Source organism: Nyctibius grandis, chromosome 19, assembly GCF_013368605.1.
Source record: "Nyctibius grandis isolate bNycGra1 chromosome 19, bNycGra1.pri, whole genome shotgun sequence".
Lineage (NCBI taxonomy): Eukaryota > Metazoa > Chordata > Aves > Nyctibiiformes > Nyctibiidae > Nyctibius > Nyctibius grandis.
Window position 1 is genome coordinate 7,741,050 of NC_090676.1, and position 13,340 is coordinate 7,754,389.

At 41.5% G+C, this 13,340-nt stretch overlaps 1 protein-coding gene across 1 annotated transcript in view; it reads left to right on the forward strand.

Moving 5' to 3' along the window:
* Positions 1-13,340, forward strand: part of ZFP64 (ZFP64 zinc finger protein) — an 86,277-nt gene that overhangs the window by 41,771 nt on the left and 31,166 nt on the right. The gene's annotated exons all lie outside the window — the stretch shown is intronic.

The following is a 13,340-nucleotide window of genomic DNA, read 5'->3' on the forward strand; positions in this document are numbered from 1 at the left end:
GTGAAATGAATGTGCATCCAATTTTCTGGGGCCACAGTCCATGGCATGTACACAAATGGAAGCTGGATTAAGCTGAAATAGGTGGATTTCTATTAAGGGATGTTAGTATTGTATATTTTAAGTCCATGTTCTTAACTAACTCATTTCTCTGCCACTTTTCCCCCTCACCCAGGATGAAAGAACAAACCAAAACTTTTGACACAATTATTTTTGTGGTTTTTAGTGATGTAGCCTTGTCCCTTAAGACATGACTACTGTACTATGACTTATTATAATGCTGTGCCATGAAACACCTCATAAAAATAATGTTATTTCCTCTGCTTTCTTCTGAGCCTTTACAAGAAAATTGCTTTCAGTCTGCTTAAATCCTGTTACTTTTCATAACAACCTCTTACAAATAAAAGCAGTATAGTTAACTAGGTTAAATGATCAAACCAGAAAAATAATGTAGATGTTTAATTTTTTTTCCCCGTTTTGTTTACTGCTTTGTCACTTACCAAAAGATGGAAGGAAAAAAAAAAGTAATTGGATGTTTTATAATTTGTGACCATTTAAAAGAATAAATGACCTGAATCAAAGGTCAAAGCCTTTGTGCTTTCTGTAGTAGAGAGGTTTTTGTTTTGTTTTCCCCTGAATCTTTTTATATGGGGGGAAAAAAAAAGAGAAAAAAAAATTAAAGCAGACTAAAATAAAAATCTCCCCTGTGCATATTCATGCAGAAAACGATTCCTAAAGGATCTTTACAGCTTCTGATTTAAATGCCTTTTTTCTTAAAGCTTGCAAATATCAACAACATTCCTGCACACTGTAATCAAATACTTTCCCAAAAAGCCATGGAATGTGCCATAATTTGTCAAAGATCCTCACTGACAAGTTTTTAGTAAAGTCCACTACAGCAAACCCTCCTCGGCCCCCTTGACCCACGTAGCAAGAGACCTTTGACCCTATTTGGTCCTCTTTTATGAGCTTCTTTCACTCTGACCAGATGGCTAAACTATCAAAGGTTTTTATGAGTAAAAACTGCTTTTCAAACTCACAAGTTGTATATTTCTCTCCATGTTAATGTGAACTATCAACCCAAAGGCTTTAAATTGAAAACACAAAAGGTGCTCTGCAGCTGCGGGCTCTGCAGCGGGCACCTCGCATTGTGCTGGCTGGGTGGGGATGTTTGCAGAGTAAACAGCTGATGTCTAGATGAAGACAGTTTAAGGCCAAATAGTTTAAAAAAAAAAACACCCATCGAAACGTTAATAAATTATTTTTCCCCAGGATATTGTTTTGAGCCTCTAAGGTGGTGTTTGCATATTCATTCACAGCTACTGCCAGCCAGACCCTCTCTCTTCCTCATGGAGACCACTACCTGGAGTGGGAAATTGGGACTAATTAGACTAAATTGTGTCAGAAACAAAAATAGAGAGATTACAGACTTCTCGGTCAGTTTGAATTTCAGTGCAAACATCTCTGAACACCCGGACATTGCTTTCTTAAACCAACTGAACTGTCTCATCCCTTGCTTTCTGTGCACTGTCAGGGTAGCACTGGGGAGGATTTTTAATCTAAGATCATTTATGGACGTTTGCTCTTATTGTACAGTTCACCTATCTGCATTTTTTTTTTAACAGAAAAATTTCAGTAGGTTTTTTTTTTAATGTAATATACTCCCATACATATTTTTATATAAACTACTAATATACTACATGTATTTCACAGCATTTGTTCTTCTTAACAGATATTTAACAATTTTCAAATCACAATACTATAAATCACAGAGAGATTAATAAAGAAAAATCATACCCTCATAGGGTTTCCCAAGAGAGCTAGGGAATATAATCTGCTCTTCCGCTTTCTCACAGGTTTCCATCAGCTCTCTTTTAACCCTTCATGTTCTGGCATGCCAGTCTCGCCATGTCATATTTGTTTCATTAATGGAAAATCATATATTGTCAGAGTTGCAGAACTGCACATTTGGGGCCAACTTTAGTTTAACGTTCTTAATCAAATGACTCTTAGGCAAGGTATTTCTTTAATTCAGTTTGAAATTAGGGTCTTAAATGGTTATGTATTTTTAAAGTCAAATATCCTTTCTCTCACTTCAAATTGCAAAAGGGTTTTGTTTGAAGGAACACAGTGGTGTACAAGGAGGATAAAAGATAAATATTGGCAAGAAGTCTCTACTTTAGAGAAAGCAGGGTGTCTGTTAACATCAGGCTCATAGATCATACGGTCATCCATGCATTCCGAAATCACGTAGGCCAGGGCTGTGTCTTCTCTTCAGTAGCTGTTCAGACCTACTGTACTTACTAGTTGTCAGTCATGCCAGCACATGTTACAAGTGAAGATAATGTACAGAAAAATAGATGTAAAAATATATCAATTTTTCTCTTACCTCAGGGAGAAAAAAAAGTTCAGCTTATCCGTACCTTCTGTCTAAAGCTTTTCACTTTCTCAGATTTCTTTACATGTGACTTGTTAATCCATCAGTCTTGTTTATCCAACCAGGTTTATTAATGACAAATGTTGCTGGCCTTGCTGAGTTATGACTGTAAACTGAAAGAATATGAGGGCCAAGGTGAAAAGGTGATTTCTTTATAACAGCTGTAATTTATCCTGGGCTTTGGCCAGGCCTTTGATTTTGGACTGGCCCTGGATATAGTATTCCTACTGATTGCATTAGAATAGCCCTCAGGGGTCATGCTGAATTCCAGGGCCCTGGAATCAGTTAGAAGAATGGAAGATGACCATATGTGCAGGGCTAGAGAATGATAATAAGGTGCAGCACAATACAAGCCCGGGTGTTGTGGAAATCCTCTGCTATGCCTTCTGCATGCTGTCATTCATATTAGCATTGCATAAGAAATGCATCCCAGCTTGGTCAGGAGGAGGAGAAAGCAAGCAGGAAAAAAGAAATTAAGTCTCTTAGTCCTTGGGTTCATTAAACCTCTCCTGCAATGAAAGGGTTTGAGTGTATCATGTTACTTTTGTTTAGATTTTTGAAAGGATAGGAGAGGCCAGTGCCATCTAAAGCAGCTTCAGCAATTGTTGTTTCCAAGCATCACTTGTGCAAAAGCCATCTGGTCCTTGTCCCACAAAGAAGGAAGAGGTAGAGAATATGAGGGCCTTATCTCTGGTTTTCACTTAGTTTAGTAGTGCTGAAGTCAGGTCACCCAGATAGGCCATGTCCTGTTCTAGTGCCAGCACTTGTTTCGGAGACAGGGTCTTGGTCTGTCTGGAGGTGGTCCTCCCATCCTGCCCACCTATGGTCTCTTTAGTTGGAGCAGACACCCAGGGTGTAGGAGACCTCTCATCTGTTCCTTTTTCAGCCTGGGTGAATAAAACCACATCTCCCACTTGCTGTGAGAGCATATCTTAATCAGGAGTGAGTTCACAGTCTTCCCTGTTGAAACTGTCTCACTTCTCATGGAGTAATTAAAGTTGAAAATGGAGTTGTAAGGAGAGAAGAAGAATGCATATAATTTTCCTAACTAGGGATTAGGGCACTGTCTTGGGAGAGGTAAACTTGATATGGGGCTCTGCTCCAGCAAATATTAACATAATTTTTATTAAGTTGTCACAGATAAGTTACCACAGGAACTTTATTGTTTAATGTTCCACTCTCGACCATAAAATCATAAGAAACTACAGGAAACAGGAGGTCTGGGCTCACCTGCCCTCAGGTCAGCTGGATTGCAACTTTGTAGGTGCAAACAGATGATTATACTGCAATAACAACTGTACAACTCAGTGATACATACTGCTATGGACAAGCTTTCACAGGTGCAAGATTGCCTTTGAAAAGAGATCAATCCAACCTCTTACGGTAGTTTTATTAAGTGTTGACAATTCCCATTATTTTTCAGGCATGGCCGATTACACTGTCGCTTTTGGCAAATGCTAATATAGCTCACGATCTCTGCGGACTTCAAAGGCTTTGGAGCAGGGCGATACTGTACCTGAATTCTGCAAAATACATCTGATATCTCAATAAGGGCAAAACTGTTAATTGTAGTAATCTGGCTGTACATGCTACTGCTAATCCTTCTACCTGCCAACCTGTCATGAAGTGCTGAAACCGTGATTTGTAGCCAGACATGCTTACTGTGACTCGAGTGACTGTTTTCACATGAGATCCATACCATAGTCTGGCTGTATGAAGACACAACATGGCATTAGCTCTTCATTGTGTGTGCGCCTTTTGGCCTCTGCAGTGTTTTGTCACTATTATCACACATTAACCTATTAATGATCCAAGTTTTTACCTATGTTAATGTAAACCTACTCTTTGCAAGTTCTCACGTTGTTCACCTTGTCAGGATGCATCTGAGCATCTTCCAGCAGTGCAATAAGTGATGTGCCTAATCGATGTAGTACATGTTCGTCCTCCTTCAAAGGAAAAACATATGTGGTGGAATAACTTGCTTTCGAGAGGGAGAGACTAGGATTTTTTGAGAGGTGGGAAGGAGAGCGTGAACATTCATAAAGCACTTTACTGCAGTAATTTAACATAGAAAGTCATTCAGGCCTCTGGACAGTTCCTAAAAGAAATAAAAAAACAAGCTACTGCCCACATACCACTCCAGCTGCTATTCTGGTCTTGTGATAGGTGTCAGTAAATGGCAGGACAGAGATATGAGTGGGAGAGCTGTACTCTGCGAGGCGTGTGATTGCATGGGCAATTGCATACTTCATTTGCACAGGATGACTCTTTCAGCTCCTGGCTGAGCAATTGCCCTTGCAGTGTGCCAGTGGAGCAATAAACAGCTGGGAGGATTGTTTGAGCCAAATGCTAGTGGTTCTGTGCTCTTCATGGCTAATATTTCAGAAAACACAGCCTTAAACTCCTTCATGTTCAAATGGAAAAACTAACATTAAGGCATCAATCTTCACCGGCAGAAGCACTGCAAGTTATTTGAAGTTTCATTATTATGTATATAGACTATGGGGTTTCATCTCAAAAAACACTTTCAGGTTCTAATGAAGGATACTAGAGGGAACAATAACCTTATACATATCATTGTCTATAGCGCTCATAGCCTAAAGGCAAGGGTGCAAGGTATACCCGAGTGTTTAGGGAGGTGGGCACAGAGGGGTCTTGCTAGAAATGCTAGACAGGAAACATGTATAGCTCATCCATACCTTATTAATTAAGCAGCATTAAAATCTCATATCAGGCATCATTTTAAATCATGAAATTTAAAAAATTACTCAGTACTCTTTTTTTCTTTCTTTTACTCATTTTCGAGCCCTTAGGTGATACATAGAGTGTGTTTTTTCCATCAGGCTTGTATTAAAAAAAAAAACCAAAAAAACAAAAAAACACAACTTTTTTTCTTAATGAAAACTGACATTTTTAAGTGAATTCACTTTTGCACCAATTCTTAACATAACTAGAGTTAGTAGTGCTTTGGTAATGCAGCTGTATTCCCAAACCATTGCACCACAATGGTGTAAACAAAAGTACCTGAACAAGAGCAGGCCAGAGCGGGGATGCCGGAGCTGCAGTATGTCAGGACGAAGAGTGTTGACTGACAGATTCTTGCAGGTCTGGCTAGTGCAGTTCAAGAAGTTCCTGCCTGCTGCTGTTTATTACTCGCTCTGGGTTGGTGATAACTATTTGAGAGGTGGGAGCAAACAAACAAAGATGGTAACTTCTTAAATTGTTTCAGGTAGATCCATTTCCAAAGTGTCAGCCTGCATCCTGGTGTGTGCTCAGCCTATTGAGGCTGCTGCTTGTTTGGCTAAAATTTCAGCTGCGCTACTAATTTAAGCACAGACATTAAAAAGAGCAATAATAAAATTGCATTTCTCAATTTCGGTCCTAGGAGGGTTGGGCAGAGCACTGAAATGAATGAAATTAAATGAAACCCCTTCACAGGTAACTGCACCTTGGGCTCGCGTAATGCAAAGCTGTTGTTTTATCTTCACATCTGACATGTCGCTGGCCTTATTTGCAGAAAGCTGACCTTGTGTCAAACAAGATGATCTGACTGACATTTTCTATTTCTGGAAATGATTAATCTGTTTATAAAAAGTTCAGTTAAGAAGAGCCTTGAAGTTTCCTTCTACGTTTTCATTGATTTCTTAAAGATTGAGTTACGTTTTCCATTTGTTAGAAGACATAGAACTTGCTGTTCAAAGAAATGTTGATCCCAGTGCTTTGGCACGTACGATGACTGGATGGTTGCACTCTTAGGGGTTGCTTACCCAGAGCAGCCAGTTTGTCTCAGCACTGTGACACACCTCTCCGTAACCAACAGAAGCTTTTGGGTTCTAAGTGTGTTTGAAAATTTGGTAGTGAAATAGTGACAAAATGCATTCCCATCCCTCAGACTTGTACAAACCCTATGTAGGAGTTTCACTTCTGTAAGCCTGCTGACTACGCTGAAACGTTCACAGGCGCATCTAGATCTCCTGGACCAGGTGCTCTACAGAGAAGCTCATCTCTTGTCTGAGGTTTACAGATGTGTGTAAGGAACAGAGATCTTGCAGCATTTGTAAGCAACTGTAGCTGCATTTTTACCTTCATATACAGTCTGGATAATAATCACATCTCCTCAAAAGCCGTGCGATGCCTTCTTTGCCCCACAGAATGGCAGTATGGGTTCTCTTCAAATTTGTTTGCATTTAATTTTTTTTTTCAGCCTGTTCTGAGCTACAAATACTCTCAGGATCCATTAGGCTCATATTAGATACATTCATATTTCCCCTTCTTTTGGCATTCTAGTTCCCAGCTGAATCTGATAAGCAGATCAGTCACTGCTATGTCAGCAAAGAAGAGCAATGTTGTACCTTAATATTTGTCATTATTACCCAACACACCCATGCAGAGCAAGCTGTGAGGAATGCAGGTTTTCATGCTTTATCAGCTGTAACTAAACATCTGGTTACAAAAAAAATGAATCACTCAAAGTCAATGAAGGTTATGATTTCATATAATCCTTCTCAAGCAAAACAAATTCCGTTGGAAGAATATAATAGATTAACTGTGGAACTGAATCAATTGAGGTTTTAACATCACTGTTATTTACAACCCATCCATTTTCCATTCTGAGCTCAAACTTTGTTTTGTCATTGCCAGCAGGACTTTTGCATTTCTGTTTAAGAGCGCTCCAAAATGCCTTCATTTTGTAGTTTCCTAGAAACATAACCACTACTCTAGCTGTGAGTTCAACCAAATTAATTCAGTTTGTATTACTGAAACACTGATTTAACAAAAGGAAAAAATATGTGTATTCTTTAAATTCAGGTATCATGCATTCTTGACGTAGGGTCCAGCTGCAGAGGTGGAGTAACGTGGCCTTCCACAGCCTTTTCATCAGCAGATCTTAAATATTTCACAAACGGTAGGAAGATCTTAGCAATGCCCAGCCGGGATGAGGAAGGAAGTCTTAATTTCCCTTCTGCGGATGGGAGGAACTGGGGCACACACTGCAAGTGGTGTGCAGTGCTGCTGCCAGGGGTGGGAAGAGCTGAAGCAGGCAGCGCTGTGCTAGGCAGGAGGACGTCATCCCCCAGGGACACACCGTCCCCAAGTGAAATGCCGCCAAAGGAAATGAGGTTTAGGTGATTATACTCCCTATGCCTTTGTTTTATCTGTGTGCCCATCTCCCTCATCCCCCTCCCCACTGCAAGAAATTGCCTGATTTCAACCAAATTAGAGAGACAAGTAGAAGTCCCAAAGGAAGATCTGTTTCCCGAGGTTTCTGTGTGTGGAGTGGAGGGAATGAGAGAACTCAGTGTGCTGATGGAGGCAGGAGCAGCTGCCTGGGTTTTCCATAGTAGAAACAGGAGAATCCATGCAGGCAAAAAGCAATGGAAAACCAGCTGTATTCCCTATTTATTTGGGTTTGTGTTGTCTTTGGTTTGTGACATTATAACATTTTAGGTGCTGGAGGAGGGAATGAAAGGCAAAAGCCCAAGTCACTATTGACCAAACCCATCCTTCAACTCCACCCTGTAATTCCATTCCCAGCCATTGATTCCCAGTCCAGGAGGAGGTGGGAACAGGCAAATTTGTCCAGATATCTATCCTTGCTTTTATTGAGTAAAAGGAGATTGTTGTGAGGTGGAGGCAGGTGATTGTGGAGAAGTGCGGTAGAACATCAAGGAAAAAGCTCCTATGAATGCACACATACTGCTGGGAAGCCAAGGGCACCCCAGCATTACATGTTGAGCTCTTCAAGCTGTCAGCAAAAATAGTTGTGCGTAGACTATTAAATGATGGTTATTAAATGATGACTACTAAATCTTTGCTATCCGTCATTACAAATGGGCAAAGGAGGGAGATATTTTATGCTGGTGCTCTCTAGGAGATGGCTGGAATTGGTGAAAAAGCAGAAGAGAGGACAGGCAGTCTGACAGCATTGCCCTGGGCTGGGCAAAACCAGCAAACCATAGCAGAGCAAAATAATAGAACAGTAGTTTTTTGGATTAAAAAAGGATGCACAAGTGCTTGAAAATCACTAAACAATTTTTCCTGGCACACGGGTGGCAGAATTTTAGGAGTCATGGCAGGGGAAATGTGCTTTAATGAAACCTCTGACTATTATTCACTATCAAATTATGGTTTACTGAAATGTAACTTAGACTATTAATTTCCTTTTTAAAAGTAAAACTAGAAAAACCTGCCTGTTTTTTAAGAATGCTGCTCTCTGCACCCCAGAGTCTGGGATTTAGCAGACTAATGGGATCAGTCATCCCCTACTTAAATACATCCTGGACAGCATTGACAGGAATGTCCTTGTTTGTGTCCAAAATGCACTGTCATCCTCTTCTTAACATCTCTGAAAATAAGTGAAGACCATGGCAACAGCAGGTGGTGCCAGGTTTTGCCTGGCAGGCTGTGCTGTCTTGCAGGAACATCTCTCCCATCACTCTGGCCCATGTCCCAGGAGGATCTGCTCTCCTCGACTCATCCCTCTAGCTCCTTCTAGGCTTGCGATGTAGTGACCCACGTTCAGTGGGCCCAAAGTCTTCCCTGCACATTGCCAGTGACACAGTCTCAGGCATCAGCCTTGCACTGTGCTGGTCTCACTGCTCTTGTCACAAGCGAGGTCATGCCAGATCCGCTGCCACACTCAGGTTAGAGGGAGCGAGTAACAGTCATGAGCGCCTGGATTAGGAGATGGGCAACAGACAAAGACGCCCTGGGTAGCAGTGGGAGCAGTGCATTGGCATCCAGCCTGTTAGAGAAAACACTTCTTGAGTCTCAACAAACTCAACTCAGCTGAAATGACAGATAATTTATGTTAAAAAACCGTTAGTGTTGGATACACAGCAATTCAGCTTCTGACCCCTAGTAGTAAACTGAAACTCCGAAGTGCAGAAATCCCACTGGGCTCAGCTCTGTCCTCTCGTGCTGCGATATAAATCCAGGATAGTTTTCTTTAATGAATCTGAGGGCAGAATGAAGCCGTTGAGCATTAACTGAAATTGATTGTTCCATGGAGAAGTACAAAAATAAATGGATTCAGGATCTTTCTGGAGGTAGAATACGAACTGCAAAAATAGGCATGCTTTGACAGCCCGTTTTTTCTGGAAAAAAGTTTCACATCCTTCCAAATGACACCCAGTTGTCTTCTCTGGGTAGCAAAGATCTCCCACTTCTTTCACAAAGCTTCCACAACTTATCTATTTTTGGTTTTTCCCAGCTGTTGTTGTAAAATCTGTTATCTTTAATGTATTACCCTGAAAAACAACACACCTTTGAGAAGGCCAGTGGACTGTGACATAATTAGATGCAAAATGCACATCTAAAAGCTGTTTACTTCCTGTAACACTAGGATAACTACTAATGAATCACCGACTCTGGGGATTCTCAGTTTGTAACTGGATACTCCACAAACTTCTTATCAGATCAACAATGATTTCTGTCAAAAAAGGAAAAAAAAAAAAAGAAGAAAAAGTGGGGGTGGGCAGGGGTTTTTTCCCCTGAAACCAGCGTTTAGCCTATATGCACCAATTCTAAAGCATTTTTAGCATGTCAGGCGTAGTAGTCATGGTGAGTTTGAAGGGATAAGGGAAGATAAAGTGTATCAAAGCAGGATCTGACACTTGTGATGCTATGCAGACCTTTCTTTCTGAGAGCATCTTGCAGACTGGACTGACAGCAGGGATTAATCCATGCAATGGCAATAAACAATAGTTGAAGTGGGGTTGAGGCCTAACACCTGGATGTTATGTTACCATCAGTAAAGAAGCTTGTTTCATGCTGGGCACGAATATATAGGATTCTGACACTGTTGCTTTCGCAGCGACAGGTAAGACTTCTCAGACCTCTTTTGTGAAAGGATTTTTTTTTGGTTTTTGTACGTCAGAAAGCTGCAGGCTGTCTGGTTCAAATTCAATGCTTTAGCATGTTTTGCATATGACCTTTGTTGCCAGGTATGAACAGCTTAAATGCATGGACTGACATTTTACGTTTATCTATAGATGCCTATTTAGTCTTTTTAAATCAGTCCTGCTAAATCAGAGGATCAAGCTTTCCCTTGCTGGGCACTGACATCTCTAAGTTGGTGAGGTCATCCCAAAGGGTTATAGCTCCATTTCCCACGCAGGACAGTGGGGATGTCCCCCAGCAGCTCAGCGGTGCCAGCGGAGGGGCGAGTCCTGTGCCAGAAGCCACCAGGGCCACCCCGTTGCATTGTCCTCAGCAGAACCGAGTTTGTCACGTCCACTCAAGCGTGCCAGCACCGCAGAAGGGCGAAGGAAGGAGAGCATAAAGAAATCTTTTCTTATAGGCCTCTCTCTAGGGTTACCCTTTTTGGCAATAAACCTTGTCAAAAATTTACATAGAGAAACCAAAAGGCCTTTAAAGGACATAGAGAGGTTGAAACTTACCCGTGCACCAAGTGGTTCTCAGGAAGTCATGGTGCAGCTAAACCTTGCTAGGAAGTTCACCATGTGAGGGCTTTTCTCCATTTTTGACCTCATTTGCTCTTGTGTATTATCTCTGACTCCTCAGGGTCAGCTTATGTAGGTCAGGAATTCATTGACATAGATGTTCATCTCTTTTCTTTACAAGAAAAAAAAAAAAAGGCAGGGGGGAGAAAAGAGAAAGTGGGTTGGACAGACTGACAGAAGACGCCAACCAACAACCATGTCCAGAAAGCGATTCGGTGAGAGGATGTGAGTGCAGGCATGAGAGGGGGCACAGAAGAAAATAAAAATGCTTCAAGGGACCCTTTGGGCCAAGCGATGGAAAAACATACATGTGGGAGCTATCGCACTGATTTGGAAGTACTTCACCTTGGTCTTTCTGGTACAGACCTGATCTTAGAAGCCTGAGAGCAGAGAACTGGAGACATAGCATGCAAAGAGCTCCAGCTCTCTCCCCTTCTTCACTTGGCAGACCCTCAATTGCTTTATAAGAAAGACCTTATCAGCCAGAAGACTTCTAGGCAGAAGTTTCTGTGGAGAAGCAGAGATTTCATGGAAGGTTTCCCAGTGAAACGCTGCCTCCTCTTGGATCCAGATCTGTGTGCTGAACTGGGAAAAATGAAAATGTTCCCGCTTTGAGTATTTTGACTCAGATTAAAAGGTATGTATCTGAAGGTGCCCTAGGTTTGGAAATCTCAAAGCAGGCACAGAAATGGCATTAAAAGGACTTGTCATTTTACGCTGTGTTTTCCAGGCAGCAGAAAGTAAGCTCATCTCCTACAATATGCTTTATGAGGTTACTCAAATGATGGACTGTTGTCCACATCCAGACTGCACCAAATTCCCAAATGTAATTTCTCATGTAGTTCATTTCCCAGTCTCTTGGCAATGAGCTGCCACTAATCCTGGCCATGGAAGTGGCATTCGCTGCCTGGCTGGCCAAGCAGACCTGGGGCTAGAGTTCTTCCAGCTAGTTGGCTTCAGTAAAATTACTTGAAGAATTTAATTATTCTAGTCATATATTTTCTAGGATATACCCTGAGAAAATACAGGGAAACACGATGTATTTGCTAATTTGTTCTTTGTTGCAAACATGTTTTGCATTCAGCAGCACTAGACTATATGTATTGAAGGTCTAATTACTAAGTCACTTGGCCAAGATGGAGAAAGATTAGGAAGGCAAGGAATTAAATCCAGGTTTCCCAAAGCCATATGGTAACTCCATCCTGCCAACCTGGACTCATCCGCACTGAATATAAATCAGCATTTAACAAGCATTTAACTTTTGGCCATAGTTATCAAGAGATAAAAAATGGCTATTCCCCTTTCACCCATCTCATCTAGCTCTTTATAACTACCCAGCCCTTCATCAAAAATAGCATGGAGGAATATCAAATGTGACTCCTTTGTGAACTAACTGTCCTGTCTGTGTCAGGTCCTGCAGAGATATTAATTCAAATAAGTAGCTATGATTTTTTTTTTCTTCCATCCCTTCTCTGCCTAGACAGATACTTAACACAATTTTGTCTCCTTCCTCTGTTAGTTGGCTGGTGTATTTACATGTTACAGAACAGATTTCATACACTTTGAATGCTTGCAAGGGCCAAAGTCTGAGGTTGGTAACCAGTGAGGTATCTGGGATACAGAAGTCACTCTGTCTCATTCAGTCCCACTCATGTGTTACTGGAAGCCTTTCTGCTAAATTCAGGCTTACGATCAGCCTGTTAATGTTTACAATGTGGCTCTTTTGGAATAGATGGGAAGGATTTGCAAAGTGAATGTGCCTATAAAATCTCTTATTTACATGCATCATTTGAGTGATTGTGTGTGCAGAAGGACAATGACGTGAGTTGTTTCCTATGCAGTGTATTCAGCAGTCTTTTTCATGCAGCAGCGTGGGCACAATGGGTTTTTAGGGGCATTCATCAGTGCCCTCCTCTGTAACCTGCCTCACAGAGTTTACAGCAACTTGATTTCAGAGAGTGTTAGATTTCCAGAGGAAAAAATACACCAAGCAAGGCTCAGAAATCTGGCCAGGTAGGAGATTGCTGTAGCACCTGGGCAGCTGCTCAGCCTGGCAGAGTCCCTGGGACAGTGAGGAGCCCCATCCACTGCTCTCTGATGTTTGCATCTCTCCAGGGTCTTGGGGTATTTTTTTTTTTTTCCAGGTCCTTTGGACATTTGAAAACCTGTCTGTAGAAACAGAGGCCATACTTGGGAAGGGAATATTCTTTCTATGGTTATGAACAGGGAAATATCTGCTGGATGAGAGCCAGATTCTGCTACAATTAAGTAGGAACCACATCATGAAATGTCGTAACAGTGAAGCAGAAGGAGGACCCCGGTGATGTGGGTTTTATCCTTGGCTGTTTACCAAAACACGTCATAGCTTAGGTACCGACTTGTGCTTCCTTCTCTCCCAGCCTTTGCCTGTCTTGTCCTTCCATGAGTACATGAGGTCAGTG